At 38.7% G+C, this 11,213-nt stretch overlaps 1 non-coding gene across 1 annotated transcript; it reads right to left on the reverse strand.

The window, feature by feature from the left end:
• Nucleotides 1–4,084: 4,084 nt before the first annotated feature.
• On the reverse strand, nucleotides 4,085–4,243 carry LOC115068930. Its single transcript, XR_003848271.1, has one exon. It is a non-coding gene; the product is annotated as a U1 spliceosomal RNA (small nuclear RNA).
• Nucleotides 4,244–11,213: the final 6,970 nt, after the last annotated feature.

Raw genomic sequence — 11,213 nt, forward strand, 5'->3', positions numbered from 1 at the left:
TGATGTAACCAAAGGAGCCAGGAAAATAGAAAGGGAACATGGGGGAAGATGGGAACCGAAGCTCAAGAGAGGGCAATAGTAAGAGACAGTGTTATCTAAGGGAAGAATGGGGGAAAATATGGGTACTTTAACTGGGGAGGGACAAGACAGGTTTATACAGGGGGAAAGAGAGGAAAGAAAGATAAATAATGCTTTGGTGATGTGAAAAACCAAAGAGAAAGTGTAACATTTGATAACCCTACCAAGAAATAGACATATAATGTAAAGGTGAGTACATGTGTATTGCTGAAGGATGTATAACAAAAATCCCAGTGCCAAGCAAGAGAAACTTCCCTTTGAGTTGTTGGTCAGGATAATCCAAGAAACTCTTAAAATAATACAAGCTATTGCCAGAGTCCTTGATTATGTCCCAGAGCTTGAAAGTAAGACCCTATTCCTGAAGGCATGGCATATTTTAGACATAGGACTTGGAGCAGTGGAGCTGGAACTGACCAGAAACCCTCCTCCCTGAAGACTAGCTCTCATAGTATCAGAAGATACTATACAAGCTGCCAAGGGAGAAAACCAACCAATGGTCCTTCCTACTTGTAAAGCCTATGAACTACAACAAGCATGGACCCAGCAAACTATCTCTATTGGTTCAGTCACTGGCACTTTTATCTTGGAGTTATTCAACAGCTGTATGATTGGACATAAGGTCAGCTCCGTGGGAGGTAATTCATATGTGGTACTGCAAATATAGTCTAGTGCACCTAGTTGAAGAGGTCACAGACACCAGAGAAGGACCTGCTCTGTCACTTTCCTGGAACAATATAATTTCCCACTATATTCTAAATACATATCCTTATATTTACAGACAAGTGTAGCTCTCACTACTTACCAAAGAAACTTCTTGCAACAGGTGGAGATTATTATGAAGTTCCACAACTGGTCAAACACAGAGAATAAGTGACTGTGAGTTGCCCAGCCCTAAGTGATACATTTACAATGCAACCTCTACACTTAAGGCTCAGGGAACATCATGGAAGAAGGGGTGGAAAGATTGCAAGAGCCAGAGGGATAAGACACCTGCTCCTAATTAATGCATGATAGGGAAGCTGCACCAATGAAATCTCCACAGTACGAGAGTCTAGGAAGATTTTCATAGTGAGAAAACCAGTTTCCATGCCAAGGTAGATTGGGGAATGTCAGGGGGTCCCAACTCAAGATGCAGAGCTAGAGGCAATCAGTGGATCCTGTGCGAGAAAGAATTATTAGCTCCCTGAGAGGTTATCTAATCCCAAGTGGTTGGCCCTAAACATAGGTACACAGAAGCAGCACCACAAATGAATTCAGTGAATTATATATACATACATATGTATATATAGCAATACTCAATAAAGAGCACAAGAAATCGAGCAAGAGGGGGGCATGGGAGGCATTTCAGGGGAGCAGGGAGCAATGGAAATTATGCAGGCATAACATCCATGTATGAAATGCTCAAAAAAATTAAAAAACAATCTAGTTCTTAAAGCCTTTGTTATTATAATCCATTAATTGGTATTTCAGAGTTGAGACAAGTGTGGACAAAGGGCCATTACTGCTGAGATGCCCAATAGCAAAATTGAAGCAATCTCTCTTTAGAAAATGTCTAAGTGGGGCTCACTCACCAGTGCGTCTCAGATTCTTAAACAGCTTTAAATCTAATAGGCAAAGCAGGGCTTCCTTGAGAGCATTTTAGCGAGACACTTTCTAATTCATTTTACACAGCTCTTATTAGATTTGTAAGAAGATACACACTATATAAGCACTCCATGGTCACTTGAGAGGAGAATAGTTAAGTGACTCATTTAACAGGCAATTACCTATTTTTTAAAAAGAGACAAATATCCTGTGTCTGGTAGAGGCTATGCACGTATGACAGGAGCCAAATGTTTGAGGCTTTTAAGGAGTTCTACACAGAGGTTAGATTTGAGTGCCTGTGCAGAGTTTGCTGAGCATAGACTAGTCAAAAATAGATCCTTCGTGGCACTGTTCTATATCTACACATTGTAATGGCAGTGGTCATTACAAATCTATACACATAAAATGTACATTATTAGCTACATACATGCACACACATGATGAATGCACATAAAACTTATTCTGAGTAAAATTAGTAGATTACTTCAATGTCAGTATTCTGGTTGTGATATTATACTAGAGTTTAAAATCTTGTTGCCACTAGGGGAAGCTGGGTGAATGAAATGCAATGTCTCTCTGTATTGTATCTCATAACTGCAAATGAATGTTATTATCTCAAGAAAAGTTAAGGATAGTGGCCATTTAGGATGGGGTCCAGAGTGGTAGCAATCCACTGATTGGATGAATATAATGAACTCTACCTGACATCACACCAACTCACATGCATTGTGAGATACCTTGACTCTAGGTTTGGCCTTGTGACTTACTTTAGGCAATGAATTGTTAACAGACTGAAAACCATTTGAGTGGCTGAGCTAGGTCTTTTGCACTTACTGTATAATAGGACAAGAATTTCACCAGAATAGCCCATTTATGCAAGCAAAAAGGTGTAGGACAGGGCTGCACAGCTAAACTGCTCCAGCCAAACCCAAGCAAAGAATCTGGCTCACCTGCAGGCTTATGAGGAAGTCCAGCACCCTGTTCACAGCTAAACTGCTCCAGCCAAACCCAACCTGAAGCAAAGAATCTGGCTCACCTGCAGGCTTATGAGGAAGTCCAGCACCCTGTGGACATATGAATCGTCACAATAACTGGTCATTGTTTCAAACCATGTAGCATTGATTAGAAAGTACTATAGTTGTGATTATTATGGATGATCTGGGTATCAAATAGGTGATGGTGTCTAGAAGACTGGGATGGCAGGTCAGTGAGGGTGAATGGGGTAGGGAGGGAGTATGTATTGATACTCTATGGTTGAAAGGATTAGAACACAAAGTGATCTACTTGACTATAGAGAATGCACAGGTGTTAAATATTGAATTCAAAGACCTAAGGTCTTCTAGGTTGTGAAGTTAACCTGGGAACATGAAGCCTGAGGCTGAGTCAGCAAAAACTGATGGGGTAGCCTTGGGTTTAAGGTCTGTGGAGGAATGGGTCAAGTAAGAAGCTTTAGATTTCATGTAAATTAGGAGAATAGATTGATTTACTCGCAGATGTCCAGATAGCAAATATCCTAGGCACTGTGGGTTGTCTAATTTCTGTTACTACTATTCAACATATCTGTTGTAACAATTATATAGCCATACATGAGTTGCAAATGAGTGTTTATCTTCTAATAAAACTTTGTTGACAGAAATAAGAAGTGATAGAATTGGTCCATAAGCTGTATTTTGGTTATTTTAAAATCTAGAATCTTATTTTTATTGTCACTGAATAAAATATTTAATACTAAATCTTTGTAAAACTATTAAGATAAAGATGGCAAATAGATGGTATGTATATCCAAAGTTTGTATATCCAAAGTTTGTCTCTTTGAGCCAACCACAGATATCTCTAGTCTATCCTGGGCCTTGAATTCCCACACTGGAATGGTCCCCTAAACCCTTCACATCTCACAACCCAGGCAGTCGTTGTCAGTGTATCAAGTTGTAAGCATATAAAAGAAAGATTGTAAGAGCCAGTGTTGGTGCACGAACGTAAGGGAGCAGAGGTTTTCAGGCCACTGGAAACTTGCTCATATGAACTTGCAGTAATGGTGACAGCATTCACAAGACCCATTTGAACTGAATCAGACAAAAATTGGGAAAGCATAGAACTGGGGAAATGAGCAGCAGGCCCCAATCTTAGTCAAAAAACTATTGGCAACTGATTCCTGCAGGGTGAGGGAGAGTAGATCTTTAAGGGAGTGACTCTAGGTAGACTAAGTAGACGCCAGTGGATGAACTTGCACTGAGGGACATCTGGGTACAAATGCTTGACTGGATAGGACTTAACACATAAGAAAGAATGCACGAAATCTGGTGGGGAACTTTTGGGAGCATGGATGGGGTAGGGGGTCTCAATTTGAATGTAATCTATTATGCGAAATGCACAAAACCTCAATAAAGTATTTCAAAATAAGATACTTTTTAGTTATTTCTTATAGGGAAGAGAGAAAGAACACAATCCCCCACCACAAATTATACAGTTTTCCACATTTGGGGTAATTGCAGGGGTCAACACATTTCAGAGTGCAATAGATAAGCCTTGCCCCAGGAAAACCACTTTTGTGATCATGGTATGTCCCCTGCCAGGTAAGTACTTAAATGATACTTTTTGAAAACTTCAAATCAAGTGTTTCTCTTTTACCAACCACAGAAAGAAATGTCACAGCTTTTAAGAGGCAGGACGATCTCTGTGAGTTCAAGGCCAGCCTGGTCTCCATAGTGAGTTCCAGGGCAGCTGGGGCTGCAGAGAGACCCTGTCTCAAAAAGACCAAAATAAATAAATAAATAAATAAATTAATTAATTAATTAAATAAATAAAAGTGTGAGTTTAAGAAAAACTTTTGATAACAGGTTGGAAATATTTATACTAGAATAATAATAGTGATAATATGAATTTATCAGAATTGTTAAAGACATATAGGGGTTTGGGGATATAGCTGAATTGGTAGAGTGCTTGATTAGCATGAATCATGCCTGGGCTCAATCTCCAGCACTGCATAAAACTGAGCATGGGGCGGGGCTGGATGGGATCTTGGGGATTCCTTCTCTTGACTCAGTGGCAGTGGATGTTATCTTGGCCCCCCAGAGCTACAATAGCTGCTGTAGACCAAAGAAATTTGGAGAGAAAACTGCAAATGTTGTAAGCCGTTTTGAGGAAATCTGTTAAAGTGAATAGGATGTTTTCATTGACTGTTCAACATATCTGATATGAATTATTAATCATAGTTTTGGTCCCTTAACTCAGAATGAGTCTACATCACTAGGCACATTCTCACTACTGCCAAGGTGATTTCATTTCAAAATCAGTACCATGGCACCATAGCTGCTAGTCATGAGCTCTTTGCTAGCAGGGCTTGAATGCATTGCAACTGGAATAATCAATAGGACAGGACACTGACCTTCTGGAGTAACAATGGGATTTCCTCTTCTGGGCCATCCTTTATGGATCTTCTCCCTTGGAAATGGCTTGTGAACAGCTTAAACTCCTGAGGCAACTCTTGTATAACCTCTCCCGCCACAATGCTGTAAAAAAGGCCAGCCTACAACTTGCAATTTATCACCCGGGTTGATCAGTCTGCCAGGAGTGCTGGGGAATTTACTTGATACTGAACTTGGAAAGAGATAACTATGACTGTGGAAGGTGGTTCAGACGTCAGCAATGTAGTCATTCAATAGCATAAATTTGAAAACAACAAGCAGAAGTTTGAGGACCAGTATGTATAGGGAAATAATCCTAATAGGTAGGATTATTCATGGGTGGGAAGTCCCAAAATCTTGGAAGAATAAAAATCTTTAACATTAGGACTTTGAATGAGTCCACAAAACTTTCTCTTTCCCACAGTAACAGACAGGATTCTTTAAAAAAATCAAGTAGAATTAGATATTGATCTAATTGGACTTAGTCCCATTCAGTAGGAGGGATTCCATGCATGGTACTGCATATTCATTCAAGTACACATGGTTGAAAAGGTCATAGACCCCAGAGAAAAACCTACTACTACCACTTTCCTAGATCAACATATTTTCTCACCGTATTCTAAATACATATCCTTATATCCACAGACAAGTATAACTCTTACCACTGTTCATAAAAGCTTCTTTTCGCAACAGAAAGAGACTATTATAAAGTTCCACAACTGGTCAAATGCAAAGAATAAGTAACTGTGGTGTGCCCATCCCTAATTGATACATCTACAATGAACCTTTATACCTAGGTTCAGGGAACATTGTAGAAGAGGGGATGGAAAGATTGAAAAGCCAGAGGAGCAAGACACTTGTTGCTAGATAATAGGATAAGGAAGCTGAACCCATGAAATCGCCACAATGTGGTAGCCTAACAAGAGCTGCATAATTACAAAACCAGTCGGTATGTCTATGTGTTTGGGGGAATTTTCAGAGGGTCCAACCTCTAAATGAATAGCTAGAGGCAATCATTGAATAATGAATAAGGAAGAATCGGTTTTCCCCAGGGGCTATCTCCCTGATAAATTATCTAATCCTAAGTGGTCTAAACACATGTACACAAGAGCACCACTAAGTGGATTCAGTGAATTTTTAATATATATATGATATATATATCATATATATGTATATGCGTGTATGTATATAAGTATATATATATAAATATATGTTTGTACATGTAACAATAATAAAGACAACAAGAAATTTAGAGGGAGTGGAGGCCTTGGGAGAAGTTGGCAGGGGAGCTGACCAAGTTGGAAATGCAGCCAATACAATATCCATGTATGAAGATCTCAATAAATTAAAAAAATTGAGCATTAAAAATAAATTAAGTGGTAGTCTGCTTGTAAGGAGGGATTACAGTGTCTCAGAATCACATGGGATTTGGTGGCTAAGAGGCTGTGACTTACTTTTCACGCCTTTCACTCTTAACTGAAAGACAAGGACTGTTGGAGCAAGTGATGAAAATCATGCCGAGTAAAGAGGTCACTGGCATTCCTGTCTATTTTGACTCTTTCTTGGATCCCTCTCTCCCCTTCCCCTAACTGAAGCACAAACTGAGCATTATGACAGGAAATGGAGCAGGGACCTCTCTCTTCTTTGGATGCCAAATTCTGACTGTGCTGTCCAAAATGACTGGCCAGATTAGTAACAAGTGAAATTGAATCTAACAGTGGCAGGTAGCTATAAATTACTATGCTCTTTTTTTCAAGCAGGAAATATCTGTCAAAAGTATGGATATCCAGAGTATGTCAAGACCTGAAGTTTTTAGACAGACTTGGAGAAGTGTCCAGAACAAATACTGTGCTTGCCCCACCTTCCAGCCTCCTTCTTCCTGCCCTGAGCCCTCTGTGAGGGGACAGAGGAGAGAAGAGTTCAGGGCTATTGGACCAAGAGTCAGATGAGGAATAACAAAGGCATCAAGACTGTGCCTGTGCAAAGCTTCTGAGGAGTGTCTGCAAGACAATAGCTGGATTTTATTTTTCATCAAGGCTTTGAGCAATTACATTCCTTGTATGACTCAGGCAGTTGCTGTTTGGCCAGCTAACAAAACATGTGTTTACAGAAAGTACAAAATATGCAAAGTACCACTGCTAACTGTGTTTCTGCTTTAGCCTTTTCATTTCCTTTCCACTAGGAAGAAACTCAGAAGCTTCTCCCATTCTTTTATTATAAAGAAGATGACCATCAGGAGAAAGATAAACTTCAGTGAGCCTTAAATGAAATGCAAGAAATTATTAATGTGATACAGTCTAGCTAATTAACCATATTGCAAAATTGAGCTTCAGGGTCTGTCTGGTTGACAGTTGACTTCCTATAATCTAAACCAGAAGACAATAAGGTTCTTCTCAGGGAACTCATTCTAAAGCTTGTTAACGCTGAGGTTTCACTCTGTATGCCTGCTGGCAGAGCTTTTTATTGTCAGTGCTGGAGTCCTACAAAACCCACTACAGACTTCAGAACCTATATTACAGCCTTGGTTTGTTCTATGGGTGTAGCACACAGAACACCCCCATCAGGGGACATCATTTGATACATCATGTGACTAGATGGAGCAACCACTTTCTCCATAATGAAGTTTATAGCCTAGAAATTTACAGAGCAAATATCCTGTAAACTCTAAATTGCCAAATATTTATATCTCTGTCAATGATCATATGGTCTTTTTCTCTCTAAAATCTTATAACTGCACAGTTTTACATAGCTGTAAATGCAGCGTGTACATATGGTTTTGTGTTTTTGCTTCTCCTACCTAACATATCGCCTGCACAGTTCCATAAGGGGATACACAATACAGTTTTAAAGCCCACAGACGGCTCAACATATTGATATATTTAGAGAATATTTTAATACTTCTCTGTTCTGAAGCTAATATCCTAACATCTGCCAATTGGAAGTCATTTTTAACTGAATTAAATATGTATGTACTTGCCTCTCAGGACACACAAGGCTGAGATGCAAGAATTTGTGTTTACACCTCTCACTAAGAAGAACCATTGGCCCTCGGTTGTGTCACCACAATCCCAGATCTTCATTCCCAAGTCCCTGCTTTATGATGGCAGGATCTCTTTGACGGTTCCCACGTGTTCTTTGGATAACCATTATCATTTTCTTTTTGTCCCCATATGGCTCTCCATCTGCACCGTATTGAGCACGCGGTATATTTCTATTGCCCCTTTACTGCCTTAGCAGATTTCTGAATGTTGGCATTTATTTCCTTGGTAGTTCTAGTGACACTAACACTGAAAGGGGGAAAAAATCTCTTCCAACTAGTGGAGAATTTATTTTGCTGATCCTCAGCAAAGGATGCTTTTTTATCCATATACTCTTTCATTCATCAAAGGTAAATTAGGGCTTCCTGTGGCTTTTGGCCCAATGATTCATGCTGGAAGGGTAATGGTGGGCATGCAGACATAGTCTCTCCCTCATACTGTTTAGTCTTGTAATTGTCTTTCATTAGTTCATGTCCTTAGAGCTGTTTTGTTTATCTGATTTGCTTTTTATCACATAGTTACCTTCCCAGAACATAGTAACTTCTTGGGACTTGACTGTTCCCACACCACTAATTCCCATTCAATCGCCTGAGGCCATCAGAGCACACTTTATCCCACACTGAGCCTTTCCTCATCTGGCATATTCATTAGGAAGCTTTTGTACTTCCTCTGCACTTGTGAGAGTATCAACGTGTCATGTTCATTTGCTTCCTCACTCATAGACTCTTAATATTGAATGACTGTGAGGCCCACATAATAGGACATTGCCATTTTACTTTTTGAAATACACTATTCATGTAGAAATATTTGTATCTCAAAATGTAGGTAAAGCACCTCAACTTCAATTGTCATGTAGATCCATGTGCTTAATGGGCTCATATAAATGTAATATACTAAAATGATGAAAAGTTAATGCTATAGAAATAAAGTAAGTATTCATATTTGTGATTTCAGAGGCTGGTAACCGTATCCCAGCAACCACCACCAGTTACTTGAAGCTATCTATGATAGATTGAAGAGACAGAGGGAAGTGGGGGGAAAAGGTAAAATAGGAGAATAGCCTTTGAAAATCCCAGAGAGAAGACTTCTATATGTTTTATGAGCTTATGAGTTTCACGAGAGTCCTGAGTTTTATCATCTATATGTAATGCATGGAGCTTCTCTTGCAGATAACTGGAGCGTAAAATGAAAGAGAGCTTGGTGGATTTCCTTCAGAGATTTATGAATATAAGCAAGAAGAGGAAAGCTCCACTTCCTGGGCTCCAAGAACTCTTCATTGCTTCATGTCTTTGCATGCTGTTCCCCCAGTACATAAAAAAACAAAGCATTCTGGAGTTAGCCGGATGGATCTTAATTTTGACTTTGACCTGAGTAAATGACCTTCCTTAACTTTAGCTTGTTCGACAGTCTCGAGGGAAAAATTATGACCTTTCAGATTGTGTGGGACATATTTCCACATGCCACGTGCTGTCCTGGTCTGTGGTTTGCCAGCTGACTCCTTCCTTTCTGTCCTTTCTTCTCTTCTTCTCTTCTTTCTTTTCTTACAAGCCTTTATTTGTTCCTCTTATTAAGTAGTTGATAATCTATTTCATAATGTCAAAACTAATTTTAATGGAAAACAAATTTTGTCTGAAAACCAAAATTTAAGAATATTCAATCATTTCACAAAGAAGCATAACCCTTCAGAATCTGATAAGGAAAATCAAAGGATTATTCATTATAGTCCCTCCACACAACACAGCATTAATGGCAGAAATAAAGTGAACACAATATTCACAGGCTTTATACATATATCATCTTCCCTGGTTCTATAATCAAATAACAAGAGTTTTATTGCTACTGTTAAAAAAAAATGGTAGCTTCCATAATGAACAAGGTTGCTATCGAGGTGTTTCTTCTGATCATCCTTCTTAGATTCATTCTTCTATACAATGTTGCCCGTTGTTCCAAATAATTGAATAGATAAGAAGGTTATCTTTGCTAAAGTTTGTAGAAGATAGCCAAGCTCTGGGGAACTATGCTGAAACTTTCCTCTCTATCCTCTCCCCCACTTCCCATCTGATATAGAGATACCTGAAGATTTGCAGATACAAACTGCCGCAGATTCTCTTCTAGGCCATAGGTGTAAATTAGTTTCATCGAAGAGTTGTGGTACCCTAAGACTACAGACAAGGGTCTTCAAGATGATGATTTATGTCAGTATGAGCTATGCATATCAATTTTCTGGAAAAAATGAAACCTTAATTAGAGTGTAATTGGTAAAATTTCCATTTATACCATCAATTGTAAACACAATGTAGTAGGAATGAAAATAAGTTTATTTTAGACTTTCTCTATAGGCCCAACCAATGCTATCTATCTCTCTTGAACTGTAATACAAGCAGAAGTAGAGTACACATATTAAAAGGATATTCTTCAGAGATTGTGAAAATGAGTTCAATTTATAAGAAATGATAGAAAATGAAACCATCCGAATATCAGTCCTTTCATTCTTCTCTGAGGCGTGAAATGCCACAGCTTTATAGGAAGCTACAAATGAGCTACGAAAGAAGAAAATTCTTCAGACACACAGAGCAAGTCTTCTCTTTATTGTTACCCTGATAAAATTATAACCTATCAAGAAAATTACCCTCATTTCAGATTCTGATCATCATGTTACACGCAGTGTGGAGAAAGTAATGGCTATGGACAGATGGGCTGCAGAGTATCATCACTGATACTGAATTCTTATGTACAAATATGAAATAGCAATTAGGTGGCAATCATTTCTAACTTCCAGATGCAGTAAATAGTCCATGTTCTTAAATACACCAAAGAAACATGGACTAATGCCATTAGCTAGAAAGCCTCCCTAGCCATATACCTGCCTATATCTCTGCTGGCCCATTATTTTCTAAAGAATCTACAATATTTCCAGGGTAACTTAAAGACAAATACCTGTGTGTTACAGAACTTTTTTGTTTATTGAAAATTTTATTTTACATATAGAATTCCCTTGTCATATGACTGAGTTCTTATTAAAATTATATACAGACCTATATCCACTTGTGTGTGCAAAAATACACACCTAGAGTCCAAATAACTTAGGCAAAGTGATAAAATTAGGATA

Source organism: Nannospalax galili, unplaced genomic scaffold (genome assembly GCF_000622305.1).
Source record: "Nannospalax galili isolate Female #2095 unplaced genomic scaffold, S.galili_v1.0 scaffold127, whole genome shotgun sequence".
In the NCBI taxonomy this organism is placed as follows: domain Eukaryota; kingdom Metazoa; phylum Chordata; class Mammalia; order Rodentia; family Spalacidae; genus Nannospalax; species Nannospalax galili.